Source organism: Asparagus officinalis, chromosome 7 (genome assembly GCF_001876935.1).
Source record: "Asparagus officinalis chromosome 7, Aspof.V1, whole genome shotgun sequence".
Lineage (NCBI taxonomy): Eukaryota > Viridiplantae > Streptophyta > Magnoliopsida > Asparagales > Asparagaceae > Asparagus > Asparagus officinalis.
This window is the reverse complement of record NC_033800.1, coordinates 88,558,796-88,583,629: the sequence shown is the minus strand read 5'-3', so window position 1 is coordinate 88,583,629 and position 24,834 is coordinate 88,558,796. Positions and strand designations below refer to the sequence as shown.

Genomic DNA, 24,834 nt, shown 5'->3' with positions numbered 1-24,834 from the left:
TATGAAAATGTGACGCCCCTGATTTCACACAAGGCTGCAGTCCAAGATAAACCCAGAGATATCAAACCTGCCATGCACCCACACTATGCATAAACATGTTTCACCAATCATAGTAATATCCTCTAGTGGAATCAAATAAAAGTACATATACAAAACAGGCAAAATATGGAAATGAACACAATAGACATGATATAGAAAATATATCTCATAAATAAAAGAATCATGTCTCAACTGTAACCCGTCTGATAACTGAAATAAAGAGAATGTCAACCTGAATCAACTAGAATCGTACTAAGGCACACTGCCTTTACAATATGAGAATGAAACTCTAATGTTTGTATAAAATAATGAAAATCTACTGTAGAGTCTCTAAACTTTCATGTGACGGTGACTATGCAAGAACTCCGTCATCCTGCGGCTCTCCGTACCTCTGTACCGTCTGAAAGAAGAGAAACAATAAAAGAACAACAATAAGAACGTCAGAGTGCTACAGTAAGATTACCTCCATCCGCCCTCAGGGGAAGGGCTATTAGGTGGAGTGAAGGCTCTATCTATTAAGCATAGTCTACCTAGATTATTTTCCCCCATATCTAAGAGGAATTAACATTTAGAAACCTTGTCATACCCCAATTCCAAAATGTAATAGTTTGGAACGTGACTCAGCCGGCAATACAACCATACAGTCGCATTCACGCCTCTAGATCATCCTATATACAGATATAAAGCCAAAACTATACCAAAGAGCATGTACCCAAGATAATAAAAGAAAACGGGTAGATAAAGAGATATCTGAAATTTCAGAGGTCTATGAAAAGTCCACAACTATCCAAAACGGAAGAAAAGAAAACATTCATAGTCTGAACATCCACACGAGATTTCAGGAAAGTCTCAATCAAATAACTACCTAAAACAAGTGAAATGAAGAACTGAAATGAATGAACAGTTATCACTGCCGATGAGCCTGCCCCTCGAAATACTCACAATCCTACGAAGAAAGAACAGTCCCCGAGTCTGGGGCATGCAAACCCCAGGGGAGTTAGAAAACTCCCAACAAGCATGTAAAATGAAGGAAATGTGTGTGTGTGTGTGTGTAAGTGTAATGTGGCATGGATAAAGAAAAAAAAGAACTCAATTAAAGATGAAAAAAATGCTAATAATAGATATCAAACAAGGTCAAATCATAAAACACACAAGCACATTATTATTATTTTAAATGTTATTTGAATTAGAGAAGAATATTTTCATGTATATAAATCAGCTTCCCGTAAACCATCCCGGGAACACGGCTTCAAGTCAGGATGGGTCCTTATTTCATATATATATATACCAGGATATCAAGAATGCGCACAAGTCTGCTTATATACATGTTATATTCCTCGTCCAATTTCCCTTTATTAACCCCATGTTTGTTTGTTTAATCTAAGTAACTGTGCATGAAATGTTGTGCACTAACCACAGAGTTACCATGGAACAGCTTCCATAAAACTATAAAAAATAACCATGATCGAGAACATGTCCAATCAAATGGGTGCATCATCTAGTTGATGCTATAATAATAATAATAATAGCCAAGGAAAAATCTCATATCGGGATATCGATTTCGAGCGCATAGTCATGCTATGAAAACACGCTTATAAATCATATTTTTTGACAGAAGTTGTTTTCATGCACAATCTCTCCTATTGAAGACAACTAGATGATCAAGCAATAATTTTTATTTATAAAGTCACGCATGTCAAATATGGTATGGTATAAAGAAAGATTAAAATCTAAAACAATTAAACATAGAGGAAATTATCATAGATAATTATTTCGATGCTAAATTTTTTTTTTATGGACTAACTAAAAACAAAATAGTTAAATATCTACCTCAGACTTGTGTAAGGTAGGTTTTTATATAAAAGCATTTACTTGTTAAATAATGGAAATAATTAAAGTTGTTAAAACATCTTGTATTACATATTGTTATATAAACTGTTTATATAATATACTAAACACTCTGTTCATATCACAAAGATATTATTAAAAAATTGTTACAAAAACTATTTTACAGGTATAAAGAGGTATGTATATACACCGAAATATAATAATCCCACAATGAGGAATAAAAACTATAGGAATGCATGATTGTATATGATTATATAGTGAAGGCAAAAAAAAAACCCGTGGAAACAACATGTTATAGAGTTTTATTTATTTACAATCCACGCCATTAATAAACCAATCATGTAAACAATAGATTATGCCATTAACTTATTTACAGCTCTTGCCATCAACTAATTTACAGCTCATGCTATTAACTTATTTATAGCTCATGCCATCAACTAATTTACAGCTCATGCCATTAACTTATTTACAGCTCATTCCATCAACTTATTTATAGCTCATGCCATTAACTTATTTACAACTCACACCATCAACTTATTTACAGCTCATGCCATTAACTTATTTACTACAAATGCCATCCATCTATTTTCAACAAAAACTTACCTCTACATGATTTATGAAATATATAATGAATGACTAAGTTTATAAATCCAGAAAAACTCAATAAAAGTTTCAAATAAGAAAATCTTAAGATGTAGAACAAAAATGTTGACCTGAAGATAAAAATTTAGGGAGAGAAAAAAAAGAAAGAAAATTTGAGGAAAGATGCTTGCCAATTAGTTGGAAGATGACTATGAACCGCAAATCCAAAAGAGAATCCAAGCCTCGTCTCCTTCCCTCTTCTTCTTTCTCTTTCTCTCTTCTCTTCTCTTATTCCCGTGAGCTCTCTCTCTTGATGTTGTTATCGTGAGAAAATTTTTGGAAGGGAGTTTAAAGAGAGAGAAAAAGTAATTAGGGAACAAAATGAGTGATTTTGGGAGGGATTTAGGGAGAGAATTAGGGAGTGAGATTTTAGTGGAGGGATTTTGGGAGATATTTGGTTAAGTGGGGAGATATTTACAAAAAATATCTTTCCCTCAAATCTCACATGTGAAAGAAGAAAAACAAAAGGGGAAAAATGAAGTTGGGCCTTCTAGATTCCAAAACACTCATGAGCCTTACATAGTTTTGTTTATTTATTTATTTTTTTAATTCAAAAAACAGATGGGCCTCCTATATAATTGATTAGTATAAGAAAATTAGATTATGACATCCTACCCACCTAAGAAAAAGAAAATTTCATCCTTGAAATTTATTCGACCAATATAAGAATAAAGGTCACCGGTAGCAAAGAGATAAGGATAGTGATGACGAATGTCATCCTCTCGCTCTCAGGTTGCCTCACCAGGTCCGTGATGTCCCCAAGATACTAAGACAAGTGGGATAGTTCTATTCTTGAGGACCTTCTCCTGTCGATCCAAGATCCTCATCGGTCGCTCCTCATATGATAAATTTGTCCCAGGACCTTCTCCTGTCGATCCAAGATCCTCATCGGTCGCTCCTCATATGATAAATTTGTCCCAACCTGAAGCTCTGCGATGTCTAGGACGTGGGTCTCTCATCGGTCGCTCCTCATATGATAAATTTGTCCCAACCTGAAGCTCTGCGATGTCTAGGACGTGGGTCTCATCTCGCAAATATCGTTAAAGTTGTGATATGTGGAACACATCATGCACTCTCTCCAATGATGGGGGCAAAGCTAGTCGGTATGCCACCTCTCGTACTCTCTCCAATACCTTAAAAGGACCAATGAAACGTGGACTAAGCTTCCCGCGGCTGCCAAATCTGATAACTCCTCTAGTTGGGGATATCTACAAGAAATCATGCTCTCCAACCTGAAACTATAGAGGTCTCCTCTTAGCATCAACCCAGCTCTTCTGTCTATCCTGAACTGATTTAAGGCGCTCCCGTATTGTATTTATCTTATCTACTGTCTGCACTATCATCTCAAGACCTAGCAAACGCCACTCTCCCAAGTCATCCCAACAGGTAGGAGATCTATATTTTCTCCCATATAAAGCCTCATATGGTGCGATCTGAATGCTAGCCTGATAACTGTTATTATATGAAAACTCCACCAAGTGTAAGTAGTCTTCCCAAGAGCCCTTGAAATCTAGCATGCATGCCTGCAACATGTCCTCCAGAATCTATATACTCCTCTTTGACTGTCCATCTGTCTGAGGATGGTAAGCCGTGCTGTAACTCAGTCTAGTCCCAAGACACTACTGCAAGCTCCTCCAAAAGTGTGATAAAAATCGTGTGTCTCTATCAGAAACAATTCTAACAAGTACCCCATGCAAACGTACTATGTCCCTCATGTACAGCTCCGCTAAACTCTCTATCGTTTGTCCAACTTGAAATGGTATGAAGCGAGCTGACTTGGTGAGTCGGTCTACTACTATCCATACGACGTTATTTCCCTTCTGGCTCCTCGGTGGAGCTGTGACAAAATCTATTGTAACATGTTCCCATTTCCACTTGGGAATATGAAAGGGCTGTAATAACCCGACTGTCCTCTGATGTTCAGCCTTCACCTACTGACATGTTAGGCATTTTGACACAAATCAGGCTATCTCCATCTTCATTCCTGGCCACCAGTAATGTTCTCACAGGTCCCGATATATCTTTGTGGCTCCTGGATGAATAGAAAGCACTGAACTGTGCGCCTCCTCTAACAACTCTCTTCTAACCTCGCCCTTAGGCACACACAACCTACTACAGAATCGCAAGGATCCATCCTCATGCATCTGTAGATCAGTTCTCTCTCCAGACTCCACTTGTTTCTTGAATTTTTGGTACCGAGCATCCTCGAACTGGGTAGCCTTGATCCGGTCCACCAGAGTTGAATGTAAATGCAAACTCATCAATTGTCTCCCTGCTCCAGGCAATGTAATCTCCATGTTCATCCTCCAGAACTCAGCTAGCAACTCCCGCTGTCTGGTGAGTCTCATCGCCACAGGCTTCCTGCTCAAATGATTTGGCACTATATTAACTCGTCATGGATGATATTATAAATCAAGATCATAATCTGCCATAAGCTCTAACCATCTGCGTTGTCTCATGTTGAGCTCCTTCTGAGTGAAGATATACTTCAAGCTTTTGTGATCTGTGTACACCTCCACTCTCTGCCCTAAAAGATAGTGCCGACATAGCTTCAATGCAAAAATAATCGCCACCAATTCCAGATTATGAACTGGGTAATTCCTCTCATGCGTCTTTAGCTGTCTAGATGCATAAGCTACTACATTTCCATGTTGCATCAAAACACAACCTAAACCCAAACCAGAAGCATCTGTATGTACTACAAATCCTTCTAACTCATCTGGGATTGTCAAAACAGGTGCTGACGTCAACTTCTCCTTTAACTCCTCAAATGTTGTTTGACACTCTGGAGTCCACACAAACTTGACCTCCTTCCGAGTCAGCCTAGTAAGTGGTCTTGCAATTTTAGCAAAATCCTTTATAAATTTCCTATAGTATTCAGCCATCCCTAAGAAACTTTGCACTTCTGTCACAGATGTAGGCGGATCTAATCTCAACACCGCATCAACCTTCTTCGGATCCACAGAGATACATGCTCCTGAAATCACATGCCCCAAGAATGACACTTGCTCCAGCCAAAACTCACACTTGTTCAATTTTCCATAAAGCTTCTCCTTCCATAGGATTTCTAACACCGTCCTTAGATGCTCTGCATGATCTTCCTTGGTCTTGGAGTATACAAGAATGTCATCAATGAACGCCAACACAAACTGGTCAAGATACTAGGAAAACACCTTGTTCATCAAGATCATAAATGTAGATGGAGCATTTGTCACTCCGAACGGCATCACCAAAAACTCATAGTGCCCGTACCGTGTGCGGAATGCGGTCTTGGGTATGTCTTCCTTCTTCACCTTCAACTGATGATAACCTGACCTGAGGTCTAGCTTAGAAAACACCCGAGATTCTCCAAGCTGATCAAAAAGGTCATCAATCCTGGGATTAGGTATTTATTTTTGATGGTAACCCGATTCAATTCCCGGTAGTCAATACACATTCTCCGGCTACCATCCGGCTTTGGCACGAACACCACTGGTGCTCCCCAAGGTGAAGTACTAAGCTTGATAAATTTCTTATCAAGATACTCCTAGACTTGCTTCTGTAGCTCCTCTCAATCTGCTAACAGCATTCGTTAAGGTGGTTTTGAAATAGGTGCAACTCCTGAAATAATATCGATGATGAACTCTATATCTGGATCTGGTGGCAAACCCGACAACTCATCAGGAAAATGTCAAGGAACTCCTCAACAATTTCTGGTATAGGCTTCTCCTCTACCTCTATATAGGTTAATACTCCATCCATGTTTGCTCGATACTCTGGCTGCTCCATCACTTTTCTACCGCTCATGAATTCAAACTCTGGGTGGCCTGGTATCTTGAACACTACGCTTCTACGTCGACAGTCGATCGTCGCATGGAAGGTGTAGAGCCAATCCATCCCCAAAATAACATCGAACCCATTAGTGTCAATCACTAACAAGTCTGCAAATAACTCCCTACCACAAACTACCACTGGGCATCTCTTACACTCCCTACTAGACATTAACACCCCGCTACCGGTCTGGGCATCTCTTACACTCCCTACTAGACATTAACACCCCGCTACCGGTATGGATATTCCAGCTTGCCTTTAAACTATCACATGGTATGGTGTGTCGACATTAACACCCCGCTACCGGTATGGATATTCCAGCTTGCCTTTAAACTATCACATGGTATGGTGTGTCATGCAATGAACTGAGGAGATATAAAACAGTGCGATGCCCCAGAATCAAATAGGGTAAATGCATGGACTGAATAAACCAAAATGATACCTGTGACTATGTCTCCAGATGCATTTGCCTGCTCAGCAGTAAGTGTCATAACCTAACCTTGTGTTTGCTGCTGCTGAGCTTGCTGACCGTATTGCCCTGGGTGCCTCTACTGATAAGGTGGCTGATATGGGTGCTAGAAATGAGGACCTCTCCATTGTCTCTGGCCTTGAAATTGTTAACCCCTCTGATGTCCCCGGAACATCTACTGCTGAGTGGGAAGTGGTGGCCTTAATTGTTGTCCACCCTATCTAGTCTGGCCTGCTAGCACTATCACTCTACCTGAAGTTCCTCCTGAAACTCCCCTACTAGGACAAGTGGTGATCTGATGATTGGCTACCCCACAGGCTAAGCACAACCCGTTAGCTCGCATACAGTCCTTCATCAAGTGCCTCGGCTTGTTGTAGAAATGGCAGATCATATTGGTTGGTTGTGGAGTTGGTCTCGAAACCCCTGTCTGCTGGCGCTTGGCTGGTGCTCCTCCCGTCTGAGGCTTCTGCTGGTTACCGCCCGAGGTCTGACCTGTAGGACGCTTGTTTGCCCCTCTCCTCACTGAGTTCATGATCCCAATCAGCTGTTCTGCCTTCCGAGCTGCCTCTAGGACATCTGCATAAGTCTCTATCCCCTTCTGACTATAAATCTAAGTCTAGATGTCAAAATTCAGACTCTGCATGAACCTCTGTCCCTTATCCACCTCATTTGATACCATCCTCGAGGCAAATCTACTGAGCTTGGCAAATTCTGCTGCATACTCATCTACTATACTAGCTCTCTGCCTCAGCATAACAAACTACCTCTGCATCTCAAGACGAGCTATCTTCGGAAAAAATGCCTCTAGGAAACTCTCCCAGAATGTCTCCCATGAAATCGGGCTAGGCAGCTTCTCCTCCTCTGCGTCCCACCAGGTCCTGGCTACATTAACGAGCTGCAACTGCACAATATCCACTCGGTCTTCATCTGGTATCTTGGTTGCCCTCAATAGGCGGTCCGTGGTCTACAACCACATCTCGGCCTCATATCCGCCTTTAGTTCCAGCAAAGTGTTGCGGGTTGAGTTTTCGAAAATCGGACACATTGCCCGGCCTTGCAACCTGCCGCTACTTATATCTCTAACGATTATGAGCTACCAGGTCCCTAATTGCTTCTGCAATATCAGCCTGGTTAACTTGGTGTCCCTCAGGAACAACTGGAGTAGGGGCTCGACGGGTTAGGGCCATAGCGATCACCTGAAAAGGAGAGGGGTCGAGATTAGGACTTGAGAATCAGAGAAATGGGAGTCAAGGTTGTATTTCCGGAAAGGAAAAACTCATTCCTACTAGAAACGGGACTTTTAGCGATGGACAAATTCGTCGCTAAAAGTCAAAAATCTGTCGCTAAAACTTTTAGCGATGAAAAAAATAAAATTCCGTCGCCAAAATACCGTCAGTACATTGAGGGTAGGTAATCACTTTTAGCAACAGAATTTTATTTTCCGTCGTTCTATTTTTTCAAAAAAAAAGAAAAAAATTAAAAAATCCGTCGCTAAAAGGTTCTATAGCGACGGAAAGTCCGTGGCTAAATATTTCTAATATTTTTTTAAAAAATATTTGAAAAATTAAAAAAACATGTACAATAATATAATAAATTTAAAACCTTATTCAATCAGCAGTATAATATTCATTCCCACGCATATATAACATATATATTTTAATAAAAATATCCTAAGATAATTAAAATTGTTTATACAACACACACCATAATAAATATTGTTTATACATCACACACTCATTGTTTTCAAAGGGAAAAAACAAATCAGTCCTCCTGATCATCATCATCATCATCCTCATCACCAGCTCCACCTTGTCTAGAAGTTCAGGCCCACAAATATAAATCAAACGTTAACAACATGGCATAACATGCAAGTATAATAATAAGAGAGTATCATGACATATTCTTATGTATTATATGTTTCGAAGAGAGTATCATGGCATATTCTTATGTATTATACGTACGCACATATTTTAATATAACAGCAACAAATAGATGCACATTTATCCATAGAACTAAAGAGAGACAGAAACAATGAGATGATGGCTCAGATCTCTCTGTTATCACAAATAACTACAAGCCCAATATATATTGCACATGCACGAGATCCATTTCAATCCCGCATCGATAAAAAGGTTCACAGCTTTGACATAGCAACACCCATTGCATCTACAAAGAAATCTGCATTAATCAAATTAATCATGTCAAGGGAGAAATAATCAAACTTAATACAGATAGAGAACGGAATGAAAACGGGGTTACGATTACTCACCAGAATCAGCCTTTGTGAAACAAAGAGGTGGTCTTATTCTGAAAACATTCCCAAAATGTTCGCCTTTTCCAACCAACACACCCATGTCTATGGACGATCAAAGATTAAAAAATATATATATCAGCTACTTTTCTTGATGTAGTTGATTATAAACAACATGAGGCATTTTCTATGGTAAAAACTATAAAAAAAATTGATGAATATCATATTACCTTTCATCTGCTCCATAACATGCAAGATTTCAACTTTTGTTGGAGTTTTCTTCTCGTGGTCATTAACCAGCTCAACTCCAAGCATCAGACCTCTTCCCCTCACATCACCGATAACTAAAAAATACATTCAAGAACCAAATGATCATTACATTATTCAAAGAAGCCCCTTGCAAAGCAGGATCTTAATAATTTGTTGGTAGATAATATTTCAAAGAGTGAACCAAAAGAAAAAGGTATAAAGGGGTCTTGTCGGTAAGACTGCATGTGCTTATATGTACTTGCATATGCTTACCCAGAGCACCACTTGTTTAATTCACAAAAAAATAACCTTGTTAACCCATGACATGTAAATTCCAGTTTTTAATTAAAAGGACAATACCGATATTTAATGGTAGTAATTTCAGACTTTCATGAATTTAAAATTTAGATAAAGACTTCCCTCTCCAGTAAAATCTTGTCATCATTTGGTATTTTGGCAATCTTAGAGGCATTAATTGAGTGAGACATTTGACGAGAAAGTGAAGTCTGTAATTAAGTAATTAAACTACAACCGTCATAGTTTCGCACAAGGAACGTTTCCGAAAAAATGAGTAACCAGGAGCATCTATGGCATATTCAACATGGATACAGAAAGCTGGACATAGAATGAAATATAGGAGCGAATAAAACAAAAAAGCACAATCACATGTAAGGGAAATGAAATTTTCATCATCACATCCGAGAAATCCCTACAATAGGATCCATGTAGGACCCTAGAGGGGGGGTGATTAGGGTCTTATGCTAATCTAATCCGATTAAATGCCAATTAAAAATAATTAACAACTATATTCTTGCAAGATAGGTATACAATCTATAATGGGCAAGAATATGCAATATACACAAAGTGATATATCCTATATGATGAAATATATATGAGTATATGAGCAAGGATATATAAACTCAAGGGTAAACAATCTAAACTAGATAGTGGATGATATAGATAATGAGCTAATGACAATGGCGATATAAGATATGAACATAAATATGAAAGAACGCCAAAGCACACTCAAACAAGCAATATGATCACGGAGTTCGGACCTTCCGTCCTACGTCTCCGCTCCCCACTCCCGGGGAGAAATCCACTATCACAACCGGGTTTTCTACGCTCACCCGAATAACGTTTACACCTCACAGTGTCGGTTTTCAACGCTCACCGATCAACGTTCACACTCACCCTCACAATGTCGGTTTTCAACGTTCACCGATCAACGTCCACTCCTCACACTCGGTTTTCTAGTTCACCGAAAACTTCACAACACACTCGGTTTCTAGCTCACCGAAAACCTTACAACACTCACAAAGTAAATACAACAAATTTGTTCTCTACAATAGATGAGAACACAATGTAGCACAACTCAAGGTTACAATCTCTCACCACCCAACTATACTATGCAATGAAAGATACAATAAGCTCAATGTGGGTGTGTGTGTAACAATGAGTAAATAAGATCAAATCAACTAAACTCAAGTATGAAATCTAGCTTAAGAACAATGATAATCAATCAAGTATATAAATGTAAAGCTAGAGTTTGAGTTTAGAAAACTTCTCAATTTGATAACAAGAGATGGAGGGATGATAGTTGGAAGCTCAAACTTCAATAGATAATCTCCTCAAGCTCTTGTGGAATTTGATTCACCAAAACAAACTCTCAATTTGCTTAAAAGCTTTTTAAACACACTTAAACCAAACTAAAACCCTTGTTAAAAACTTTATTAAACTTGATTAAAAACTCTCTTGGTTAAAATTGAAAAGAAACTTTTGACCTCAGGTTCGGTCGACCGGTGCGGTCGACCGAAAACGGATATGACAAAAAACTAAAAACAGTTTTTTCTGATTTTAAAACGCTGTTTAAAAATATCAAATAAATTCCAAAAAATGTAAAACTTTGGGGAATGATTGTAGACATGATAATAAACATGCTACAACGACTGGTTTTGAAAAAGGACTTCCTAACTGAAAACTATCATCATTTTTCAAATATGTTCAAAAACATGAAAACCTGAAAATTGATATTTTGATATTTTGACTTAGACAACATTTTGAAACCTTATGAAATGATTGTATAGACTTGATAAAAGATATAAACTATTGTTATGAAGTCTATAACCTAGAAATACAATATTTTCATAAAATTGCATATTCTATGCAATATATACAAAAACACTAAATATGATTTTATTAAATATAAGCTTGTTAAAGGTGAAATCATATATAGGCATATAAACATGAAACAAAATAGTATTTTCCAATTCTATTCATTTGTTTCATATATAAACTTGAAAATTATTAAACCAAAAACATATATGTATATATATAACTGTATATATACAAAACCAAAGCCAAAGCGTGTATGTGTGTATATGATTGAGCTTAAAGTACTAACACACATAATATAAATTCCTAAACTAAATTACCCAAGCAGTGATCTTGATCTTCAATAAGCTTGACTTGGTAATCTCGCGGATGAAGCTTGAACTTGGATCTTGAACTTTGAATTTGCAAGGCTTCACCGACATTCCGCCAACCTCCTTTGGATATCATCGTTGAAGCGCTATTCCATCCATCCTCCAACTACGTTGTTTGTCTACAATAAATACTAAAACACAAATACTAGACAAACAACATTAGTGGTAAATTGTTTGTTAAACATCATCAAAACAAGAAGGCCAACAATCCAGCCATAGAGTAAAGGGTTTTCCAGCCATAGAGTAAATGAAATTTAACTTATATTTAACTTTTCAAATTTTAATAATTGGTTAACTAGCACTAAATGTATGATAAAAGAAGAGGTCAATGTCAATAATTGCGTTCATAGTCGACTCTTAATTGAATGTAATGAGGTAACAACTATCAGGAGAATAAAGTAGCATGGTGGAACTAAAAAACCAAAAGAAACTTAGCTATGAACAACCAATAAGATAATAAGTTCAATTATAAACTCATGCCTGAAGATGTCGCTTAAAGAGTAATATGGCAACTAAATCAGAGTTATTGTATTACAAACCAAAGAAACTTAATTGTGAATAGCTTAAAGGTATGATATTAGTAAGGAGAAGGAAGCAGATTGCTACTACATACATGAGAATTGAATTTGAAGAGGAAATTTAGGATTGAACAAAGGTTCATATTTTCAAACAAAATTAAGATCACTCCAACATTACCTCATATATGCAATCCCCAACATATGCTAGAGATGTTGCATTGTAAATAGATCGAGGTTTTTTTACTTTAGGTGCAACCAGTAGCCACCTCTCATAACCTAGGTACTGCTCGTCCAATTTTTCTATTTGAAAAAGATATATTAGGATCAAATCGACATGGAAAAAATTTCCTAGCGAGTGAAAACTCCAGGAATGTTTAATAGCTAATATTTCAAAAAGATAAAAGCAAGAAAACTATCTGCTGCTGCATTTACAAACAATTTTTAGTGATTATCATCTTATACTACAAAATGGATTATTAGTCTTCAGTTTAAGGATTGCAAAATGCCAACAAATCAAATCAGTTCCCCTCAAATTTATCAAATTTCATTATCCAGCATAAACATAGCAAAATCAAAATTGCCAATGACAGACCGAATTAAATAAATAAAAAAATACTAGTTTTAACATTGTCCATTATAAATTTTGCAACACATTTTCACTAAAATTAGTACTAACAATCAAATGTCACTCTCAGCATTCAACACCAATATGTTAGGAAATGGACCAACCTTCCGATTATCAATTGGAAGTAAATGAAATCACCAATGCCAGTGCACGGTCAACAAACATAAACTACACACTACAATTAAATGATAGCGAATTAGGAAAGTTGAATTAAAACTTTGATAAAATTTCCCAACATCAATTAATTCTCTTTGTTATTCACCACCGAACTTCATAATTTCACAGAATTACAGCTAAAATGGACCCAAACACAAATTTTAAGGCAAATTCGAAGTGATTAATCCTACATCTTTCACTGCGGGGGCGATTGGAGCTGAGGAACTGAGAAGGATGCTGCTCCTTCGGCTTCTTCTCGATGACGGCCGTGGAGAACGCCGAGGACTCTGGTGTTTGGGGAGTCGACGATGGGTGAGGAGAATTCTTTAAGGTTTTGGGAAACGATAGGGGTTTAGGGTTTGGATTTGTGTCTCACGATGCTTGAACTCGCGCTGAAGCCATGGCGGCCGTCGATAATGCTGATGTTAAGGCCATCGTTCCGCTTTCACTCTTCCGTTTGATGTTTTCCCCTGGGAATTTTGGGTTCTAGGTTTTGCGCAGTTGTGGGGAAATGAGGAGAGGGAGCTAGGGGAAGGGGAAATGAGGAGAGAGGGGAAAATGAGAGAGGGATTTTCACCTAAATCCCTCTCTCGGGCGCGGGCTGCCCAAATTTTTTAGGCACGCCCGCGCCCAAATTTTTTTCTAAATTTTGGTTTTAGCGACGGAAATTAGTGACGAAAATTTTTTGATAAAAAAATTCTGTTAAGAAATTAATGGCAATGAAAATTTTCCGGCGCCAATAGTAAAATTTTTGTCGGCAAAACTTCTTTGCCGACGGGAAAATAGCGACGAAAAATTCCGTCGCTATAACATGACTTATAGCGACCGAATTTTCCGTCGCTAAAGTACCATCGGTAATAGTTCATTTTCTAGCAGTGTTCTATACATGCTCTATTTTTGGCTCAATCTTAGTTTTTACTTGTATATAGGATGAGACAACAATTCCTAAACCTAACACTAATACCAATAAAACCTTGTCACGCCCCAATTCCAAAATATAATAGTTTGGAACGTGACTCGGCCGACAATACAACCATACGGTCGCATTCACGCCTCTAGATCATCATGTATACATATATAAAGCCAAAACTATACCAAAGAGCATGTACCCAAGATAATAAAAGAAAACAGATAGATAAAGAAATATCTGAAATTTCAGAGGTCTATGAAAAGTACACAACTATCCAAAATGGAAAAAAAAGAAAACATTCATAGTCTGAAGATCCACACGAGATTTTAGGAAAGTCTCAATCAAATAACTACCTAAAACAAGTGAAATGGAGAACTGAAAGGAATGAACGGTGATCACTGTTGATGAGCCTGCCCCTCGAAATACTCTCGATCTTACGAAGAAAGAACAGTCCCCGAGTCTGGGGCATGCAAACCCTAGAGGAGTCAGAAAACTCCCAACAAGAATGTAAAATGAAGGAAATGTGCGTGTGTAAGTGTAATGTGGCATGGATAAAGAAAAAAAATAAGAACTCAATTAAAGATGAAAAAAATGCTAATAATAGATATCAAACAAGGTCAAATCATAAAACACACAAGCACATTATTATTATTTTAAACATTATTTGAATTAGAGAATAACATTTTTATGTATATAAATCGGTTTCCCGTAAACCATCCCGGGAATACGGCTTCAAGTCAGGATGAGCCCTTAGTTCTTTATATATATATATATATATATATATATACCAGGATATCAAGAATGCGCACAAGCCTGCTTATATACATTTTATATTCCCCATCGAATTCCCCTTTATTAACCCCATGTTTGTCTATTTAATCTAAGTAACTGTGCATGAAATGTTGTGCACTAACCACATAGTTACTATGGAACGGCTTCCGTAAAACTATGAAAAATAACCATGACCCAGAACATGTCCAATCAAATGGGTGTATCGTCTAGTCGATGCTATAATATTAATAATAGCCAAGGAAAAATCTAATATCGGGATATTGATATCGAGCGCATAGTCATGCTATGAAAACACGCTTATAAATCATATTTTTTGAGGGAAGTCATCTTCATGCACAGTCTCTCCTATTGAAGACAACTAGGTGATCAAGCAATAATTTTTTTTCATAAAGTCACCCATGTCAGATATGGTATGGTATAAAGAAAGATTGAAATCTAAAACAATTAAACATAGGGGAAATTATAATAGATAATTATTTCGATGCTAAAAAAATTTATGGACTAACTAAAAACAAAATAGTTAAATATCTACCTCAGACTTATGTAAGGTAGGATTTTATATAAAAGCATTTACTTGTTAAATAATGGAAATAATTAAAGTTGTTAAAGCATCTTGTATTACATATTGTTATATAAACTGTTTATATAATATACTAAAAACTCTGTTCATATCACAAAACATCTTGTATTACATATTGTTATATAAACTGTTTATATAATATACTAAAAACTCTGTTCATATCACAAAGATATTATTGAAAATTTTTGTTACAAAAACTGTTTATATAATATACTAAAAACTCTGTTCATATCACAAAGATATTATTGAAAATTTTTGTTACAAAAATTATTTTACATGTATATAGAGGTATATATATACACCGAAATATAATAATCCTATAATGAGGAATAAAAACTATAGGAATGCATTATTGTATATGATTATATAGTGAAGGCAAAAAAAAGAAAAACCGTGGAAACAACATGTTATAGAGTTTTACTTATTTACAGTCCACGCCATTAACAAACCAATCATGTAAACAAGTGATTATACCATTAACTTATTTACAGCTCATGCCATCAACTAATTTACAGCTCATGCTATTAACTTATTTACAGCTCATGCCATTAACTAATTTACATCTCATGTCATTAACTTATTTATAGCTCATGCCATCAACTTATTTACAACTCATGCCATTAACTTATTTATAACTCATGCCATCAACTTATTTACAGCTCATGCCATTAACTTATTTACTACGAATGCCATCCATCTATTTTCAACGAAAACTTACCTCTACATGATTTATGAAATATATAATGAATGGCTAAGTTTATAAATCAAGGAAAAACCCAACTAAAGTTTCAACTAAGAAAATCTTAAGATGCAGAAAAAAAAATGTTGACCTGAAGATAAAAATTTAGAGAGAAAAAAAAAGAAAGAAAATTTGAGAAAAGATGCTTGCCAATTAGTTGGAAGAAGACTATGAACCCCAAATCCAAATGAGAATCCAAGACTCGTCTCCTTCCCTCTTCTTCTTTCTCTTTCTCCCTTCTCTTCTCTTATTCCCGTGAGCTCTCTCTCTTGATGTTGTTACTGTGAGAAAATTTTTGGAAGGGAGTTTAAAGAGAGAGAAAAAGTAATTAGGGAACAAAGTGAGTGATTTAGGGAGGGATTTAGGGAGAGAATTAGGGAGTGAGATTTTAGTGGAGAGATTTTGGGAGATATTTGGTTAAGTGGGGTGATTGTAGGCGTATAAAACTGCGTATAGGTCCCTTAACACAGCTCAACAACGTCGATTCGACGAACCGACCATCGGGTGACGTATGCAGACACAATTGTTAGTCCACAACGCCGAAGCCAAGCGATACGCGACGAAGCAGATTAACGAGGCTACGAAGCTAATGAACCACACGCAAACAACGGAATAAATCCACTCGCGTGCGGAATCAAGGTAACGGGTTGAAGAGTCAACGAGTCATCCAACCAAGGGCGGACTCAGACGAATCACGATCGAATCAAGATCAGTTTCGGACTCGAACTCAGAAGTGGATTTACTGCCAAATCAGGAATCGGATTTACTGCCAAATCAGGTCAACGAATCAGAGTCTAAATCAACCACACAACCGAATCACGGCGGAACCGAAAAATGGATACAATGACAAAACGACGAAACCCAACACCAAGGGGGGGCTCGGCCGAAACCGAGCCACCCTGAGGTGGCTCGGTGTGCCGGCCCAGATCTGTGCACGGGCACAGTGAAGATGGCCTATAAATAGGAGAGGTGGTTCATTTGTTCAAGGGTTGGATTTTTTGGAGGTGAAGCCATGCCGGATTGAAGACTCAGATCTAAAAAAGATTCAAACTTTAGGACTTCGATGACTTGTTCATCCAGATCTAGTGCTCGGCGATCGTCAACGCCAAATAAGGCAAGAGTTCGAGAGGACCGGATCTCAGATCTACGCAGGCGTACTCCGGATCAAAGCTTGGTCTTTGATCCCGAGAATTAAAGGCTACTATTTCATTGGCGAAATAGTACCCTCGGCTATTATTTCCTTGGTGAAATAATACCCGTCGTACTGCGTAGATCCGACCGGATCTAGATCTCGCGGTGGTCCATGGATAAACCCCGGCGCAGGCAAAGAACCCACAAAAGCGAGCGACCGCAAAACAGGAGCTCGTGATTCGTTCGACACAAAAGGAGAAAGTTGTAATCTTTGTTTATTTTTCTTTGATTTTCATTGTAACCGGATCTTATAAAAAGACCGGATCTTTTGTAACTCAAAAAGCTGTTATTTAAGATGACAATGGAATCAATTACAAAGAAAGACATGATTTCTCCCGCGAACAATCTGGCGACCACAGTGGGAGCCGCCGATCTCGCTGCCGAGATCGGAGCGTCGTAGCCGCGGATCTCAATTCCGGTCGTGGAGGAGGTCGAATACGAGTTCGACCAACAGAGATTCGAGGAATACTTGTCGTCCTCGTCCGGATCAACCTCCCCCCGCAAGTCCAAGAAGTCCAAGTTCTCCTCCAGGAGAAAAACTCGTTGGTATGAAGACGTTGAAAACACCAACGAATATCTCGTCCCGTTTGATGCCAAAGTCGCATCGGGTGAGATTCCTCCAATTCCCAACCAGGTCGGAGCTGCTCTGGCCAACCCTTCTGCCGCAGGGGGCTTGGTGACTCTCTCGAAGAGAGCACGCCAAAGGCAACGTCAACGCCTTGCGAAACAATTCGCAAAGGCCATGGAGTCTGTTGACGGGATCCGCTACAACGTGGATTTGAAGAACAGAGGAGGCAAACAGCCTCAACAACTGAAGTATGGCAGCTCCTCCAGGCCACCAACGAACGAATGGATCTGGGTCAAACGGAACCGTTCGACACTTGAAGAGCGGATTCACAAACGTCGCACGTTACTCGCACAAGCAAAAATTCTTGTGCAGGAGGCCAAAAAGTTGGAGGTAGAAAGAGTGGCCAAAAAGCCATTACCAACCCGCCAAGTATGGAGGCCGAAGCAGCCTCCAACAAATGTTCAACCACCGGTGAATCAACCCAAGTCGCCGGTAATTCCAATAGCTTTTTCGGGAGATCGTGCAGAATCGTCCCAAAGGAAGAAATCAGTTTTGGAGCACCTCGGTCCAATTACCGACGAGTGAGGCAAAGCTCCAGTTCAAGAGAGTTTGGGCCCAATGAAGAAGCCCAGAACCACTCAACACGCTGGGGGTCGCCGTCACCTCCAACGTGATAAAGAAATCAGGGCAGCTATACGCACCAATTTGCGTATTGAAGTCCAAGAGCCCGCTGAGAACTCACGCCCAAAAAGGCATGTTTCGAGGCGCGTAACTTTTGAAAGCCCGAAGAAGGTAGTTCGCTCTCAGAAGGAAACGTTATCGTCTGATGATGATTACGTTATACCTGAGAAATCGTGCCAACGCACGATAGGTTGCTCCGACTTTCAAACGGACGAGCTATACTATCGTGCTGGGGGTACGAGCAAAGCCAGAAAGAGAAGTCCTCGAAGGCTAGAAACTCAGTACCCTTGTTCAAAGCTCATTCGGGCGATACTGTCTGAGTGCAACTGCATCAAGGCAGTCACCGAGAGAGTTTCGGTGTTCGAAAGGCTTAGTACCGAAGCGCCAAAACCAAGGCATAGGCGTTTCCGGCAAAGAAGAACGGTGGTTGAAGATGGAGAATTTCCGAGGGTCACTACCAATATGACCAGCAAAAGGGCATCGACAAGGGATAATCCCGAGTCAATTCCGGAAGTACCCTGATATCTAACTCGTCTGCAGTCTGGAGCCATTACACGAGGAACTTATGGTAGGGTTCGGACAAGATTACCGTCAGAAGATGAAGAATCGGATTCCTGCTCTGCTGTCGCATCAGACAATACGGTGTCCAGCGAAGGACAACCCCGCGAGTCATTCATGATAAGCACGGAACAAGTGGCCAAGATGCTCGAAGAAGCCATGGCTAAACACCAGGAGAGCTTCAGATTTGAAATGCAAATGGCCATGCAAAGTATGAGAGAAATGCATGAGCAACAAATTCAAGCACTGACGAACCAGCAAGGTGAACCAAACCGCTGTAACCAGGTTGTTCGGGAAGAGGAGCACACGGATACAGATGAAGCTCACAATGCCAATGATCCTCCCGTCAATGCAGGGGGTGGTAATGAGGATGCTAGTCGTAATGCCACACTTCCGTCTCAGAATCGTGCTAACGAAAACACAGGCGAAAGTCTGAAGATCAAGAACCTCGAGAGCAAAATCAACACGTTGATCTCCGCTCAAGAGACGAAGAAAACAGGTATTCCCTGTCCATACCCAAGAGAGTGGGAATCGATCCCATATCCGGCGAAGTTCAACCTAATTAACTTCACGCCGTTTGATGGGAAGGGTTTGCCCACTCAGCATGTGATTTATTTCAAATCACACCTGGGGGTAATCTCTGGCAATGAGCCTCTGATGGTGCGGTCATTCGTCGGCACTCTTCACGGAGCCGCCTTCGATTGGTATCGCCGCCTCAAGCCAGGTAGCGTGAACAGCTGGAACGATATGGAGACCATGTTCCTCACCAATTTCTTCGACGACGACACCGAGATATCTATCGGATCATTGCTCGATGAGAAGCAGAAAGTCAGGGAGTTAGTCGACACCTTCGTCAAGAGGTTCCGGAACAAGGCGATGAACTGTCGGGACCCGATCACTAAGGAGTTCATCCTCCAGACTTACCACAACAACCTTGCACTGGATGTGTTGGAAGCAATGGGAACAGCACCGTCTGACAATTGGAAAGACTTGAAGGTGCACGGTGAACAAGCCGAACGCTTCCTCCGAAGGAAGAAAGCCGAAAGGAGCCAACCGATGGCGAATCTTCCGAACTCAAATTTCGCCTCTCGTGGTAAAGGCAAAGCACCTACAGCTACTGGTGGTGCTAACCAGACATCGCAAAAGAAACTCCGAAAATAGCAAAAGACTTCTGGTCCGAGACTCCAAAGAGAGTATTCCTTCAAGGACGAAGACGTTCCAGCCATCTTCGAATCCCTCCTTGGAAGCAACAAGATCAAGCTACCACCTATCACAAATCAGGAGGAAGCTGACAACACTACGGACTCAAAGTACTGTGCATACCACAGGAGGGTCGTTCATCCCACCAAGGATTGCTTTGCTCTCAAGAATAGCATTCAGACCTTGGTTGAAGCCGGCGTTATATCGCTCAATTAAGTCGAAACAAAACTCCAAAGAGTATACGAGTATAAACTGTTTCTCAATCCTCCAACAGGTGCAAGAGGTTAAACTGCTCCCTGCATACTCCAATAGGTATATGAGTCTAAACTGTTTCCCAATCTTGATGGGAAATTCCAAGAGAATCATATATTCTTAAGGATAACCTGAACATGCGATTGAGGATAACGTACTCCTCGTTATACCCAGTTCAGCAGAGAAAGCTGGGGGTGGATGATTCATGTAACGGGAAGTTCCCAAAAGAAATCCATATAGTGTATTCTTAGGGATAACCCGGTCACCACAGCAAGGTAATGAATAAGAAACTCCCATTCAAATCTCATCACTCTCATTACTAGAGTCTGGACATAATATTCAGAATTGGTCAAACCTTTCTACAGTTAGGACCAAAACCAAAACCCCTCTCGATTCCCCCAATGAACGAGAGGTCCACAAATCGAGCGATCAAACCTTCCTACAGTTAGGATCGTCTCAAACCACCTAATTGGTCAAACCTTCTTACAGTTAGGACCACAGTCAAAATCCCCTCTCGATTCCTCCAATGAACGAGAGGTCCACTTTCAAATCAAGTGATCAAACCTTCCTACAGTTAGGATCACCCCAAACTCCCATTTGGCCAAACCTTCCTACAGTTAGGACCAAAACCACAATTCACTCTCGATAAACGAGAAATTCGTCTTTACTTCGGTAATCAAACCTTCCGACAGTTAGGGTTATCTGAATCTTTTCGATTCTCAGAGTAGAGATCCCACTCTTAGTTTTACCTTTCCAGATTCTGGGGTGGAGATCCCACCTCGAGTCTCCTTTCCAGCTAAAGATAGAATATAAAATTTTTCTTCTTTAGTGTCGGGAGATAGAATATAAAATTCTTCCTCTCCTATTTCGGGTTCGTCTTTGCCCCAAGAGAACCACCTTTTTCAACTCTCAAAATCTGTGCCTCACAGGTACAGGGAATTTTATCCCGAATCCTATGTAGGGATAAGTCAACGCCTAACACGTGTTGCCGGTTTAGTCTTTCACTGATTGAAAAAGACACTAGAATTCCAGTCTAGGAAGTTTATCCCAAATCCTAAGCAGGGATAAGTCTGCGCCTAACACGCGCTGCCGGTTTAGTCTTTTTTCGCCGGTTTAGTCTTTTACCGATTGAAAAAGACACCAGAGTTCGATTCTGGGGTATTCTATCCTGAAACCTAAGCAAGGATAAGTCTGCGCTTAACCCGCGCTGCCGGTTAGTTCTTAACCATCAAAAAGAACACCCGTTCACATATTCAACATTGTGACAGGTTGTTATTAATAACACCAAAATCCATATCTTACACGCATAGGAAGTTTATCCCGAATCCTAAGCAGGGATAAGTCTGCGCCTAACACGCGCTGCCGGTTTAGTCTTTTTCCGTAGAAAAAGACACCAGAGTTTAATTCTGGGGTATTCTATCCTGAAGCCTAAGTAGGGATAAGTCAGCGTCTAAAACACGTTGCCGGGTAGCCTATTCCCATAACAATGGCGAAGTCTACGTATTCGAAGTCGTAGCAACGAGTCTCAGAGAATTCACTCTCTTAGCACAACGTTACATGCGGAACGGATTTAGACAATCCGCATGCTAGCCCGACTCAAACGGTAGTCGGTAAAGGCTAATCAAACCAGTCAACGCGTTGCGATCAAATGAGCATCCAACGACATTCAAAACCCAATGGTCAACGCCGGTCAACGCGTAACCCTAGGTCAACGCCAGTCAACGCGTTGCGATCAAAAAATCAACGTACGACGTTCAAAACCCTAAGGTCAACGCCGGACAACGCGTAACCCTAGGTCAACGCCAGTCAACGCGTTGCGATCAAAAAGTCAACGTACGACGTTCACAACCCTAAGGTCAACGCCGGACAACGCGTAACCCTAGGTCAATGCCGATCAATGCGTTGCAACGAAAGAATTAATACTCCGAAAAGTATACGAGTATAAACTGCTTCTTAATACTCTAATAAGGTATATAAGTATAAACTATTCCCTATTTTGGTTGAGAAGTTCCTGGAGAATATTTTTCTAAATATTCTTAAGGATAACTCAACAACACTACGCCGGACAACGCGTCGCAAATAAAGACTCAACGCTAATATTCGAGGGTCAGTTCTATGGTGAACCAACAAACATGAGCTAAAGATCATAAAATCAGGAATCGACTTCAAATTCGAAATTCCGACAACGGTCAGACAATAAATGCAGCACCGGAACTCTTACAGACGTTCGACAAAGCACCGAATAGCCTGAAGGATTGAAGGAATCAAGAATAGAAGCCACGTTATACCTCCCGAAGGATGGGACAATCATATCCAAAGTATTCCAGACTCTTCTATAAAAGAACGAGGTTGAAATACATTGGAGGGGGTATCTGTAGGCGTATAAAACTACCTATAGGTCCCTTAACACAGCTCGACAATGCCGATTCGACGAACCGACCATCGGGTGATGTATGCAGACACGATTGTTTGTCCAAAACGCCGAAGCCAAGCGATACGCGACGAAGCGGATTAACGAGGCTACGAAGCTAATGAACCGCATGCAAACAACGGAATAAATCCACTCGCGTGCGGAATCAAGCTAACGGGTTGAAGAGTCAACGAGTCATCCAACCAAGGGAGGTGGCTCGGTGGCCGAGCCACCTTGAGGTGGCCGGCCCAGAGCCGAGCCACCTCAAGGTGGCCGGCTGCACTGTGCCCAAGGCACAGTTCAGAGAGCCTATAAATAGGCCCCCTTGGTTCATTTTTCAAGGGTTGGATTTTTTGGAGGCGAAGCCCTGCTGGATTGAAGACTCAGATCTAAAAAAGATTCAAACTTTAGGACTTCGAGGACTTGTTCATCCAGATCTGGTGCTCGGCGATCGTCAACGCCAAATAAGGCAAGAGTTCGAGAGGACCAGATCTCAGATCTACGCAGGCGTACTCCGGATCAAAGCTTGGCCTTTGATCCCGAGAATTAAAGGCTACTATTTCCTTGGCGAAATAGTACCCTCGGCTATTATTTCCTTGGCGAAATAATACCCGTCGTACTGCGTAGATCCGACCGGATCTAGATCTCGCGGTGGTCCACGGATAAACCCCGGCGCAGGCAAAGAACCCACAAAAGCGAGCGACCGTAAAACAGGAGCTCGTGATTCGTTCGACACAAAAGGAGAAAGTTGTAATCTTTGTTTATTTTTCTTTGATTTTCATTGTAACCGGATCTTATAAAAAGACCGGATCTTTTGTAACTCAAAAAGCTATTATTTAATATGACAATGGAATCAATTACAAAGAAAGACACGATTTCTCCCGCGAACAGTGATATTTACAAAAAACATCTTTCCCTCAAATCTCTCAAGAAGAAAAACAAAAGGGGAAAGATGAAGTTGGGCCTTCTAGATTCCAAAATACTAATGGGCCTTACATAGTTTTGTTTTTTTTTCAATTCAAAAAAACAAATAGGCCTCCTATATAATTGATTAGTATAAGAAAATTGGATTATTACAAACCTACAACACAAGACGTAGTACGTTAAACAAAATAATCCAAACAAGGAAACCCTCATGTATATACTATATGTCTCAAATTGTAGATACCCAAACATTAACTCGTAACTAGGAAAAGATAAACTAATGAGATCCACAATTAGAAATTCACCACACAAGACTAGTATGTCAAGCAAAATAATCCAAATAAGGAAACCCTCATGTATATACCATATGTCTCAAATTGTGAATCGCTAATCATTGATCCCAACTAGCAAGTAAAGAAAATAGTAAAGAAATATAAAGACATCATTACATCGTATTTATAATATCTTCCAAAATCACTGGGGAGATAAAATAAATACCGATATATAATCCCGTATGCTTTCAAGAGTAAAGTATCTCGGTCATATATCTCAAAGATGAGTTTAACTCATAACTGACATCTGCCTAAAACTTAGGCTATAAATCTACAGTCACAAAGTCACAGACTATCCTATAGGTATCGTAAACTGTGTACATGGCTCATTAGTCTTATCACGATCTCAGCATGTAGCCTGAGTGCGGGACGGCCTACCAACTAGGTATCCAAATAGATGGCTCATAATCACCATAAATAGATGGCTTACCAGCCTCATCGCACACTTGTGCGAACGGACTGCTATACAAAGTATCCAAACCTAACTCAATGGCTTTTACATGTGGAATATCGACGCGCTACCTTATGTAGCACTAAACTAGGCTCGTTAACGATATCTATCTTATGCATAAACTGTGTATATTTGGTATATCGACGTACTATCC

The 24,834-nt window shown here is 39.8% G+C and overlaps 1 long non-coding RNA gene across 2 annotated transcripts; it reads right to left on the bottom strand.

Annotated features, from left to right (window-relative positions):
- On the bottom strand, nt 8,688-13,729 carry LOC109850727. Of its 2 annotated transcripts, XR_002249522.1 has the most exons (5): nt 13,284-13,729; nt 12,490-12,611; nt 9,289-9,402; nt 9,077-9,163; nt 8,688-8,985 (listed from the first exon to the last, which is right to left on the bottom strand). It is a non-coding gene; the product is annotated as an uncharacterized LOC109850727 (long non-coding RNA). The 2 variants fall into 2 exon arrangements; XR_002249521.1 differs by lacking the exon at nt 12,490-12,611 and having other exon boundaries at nt 13,284-13,706.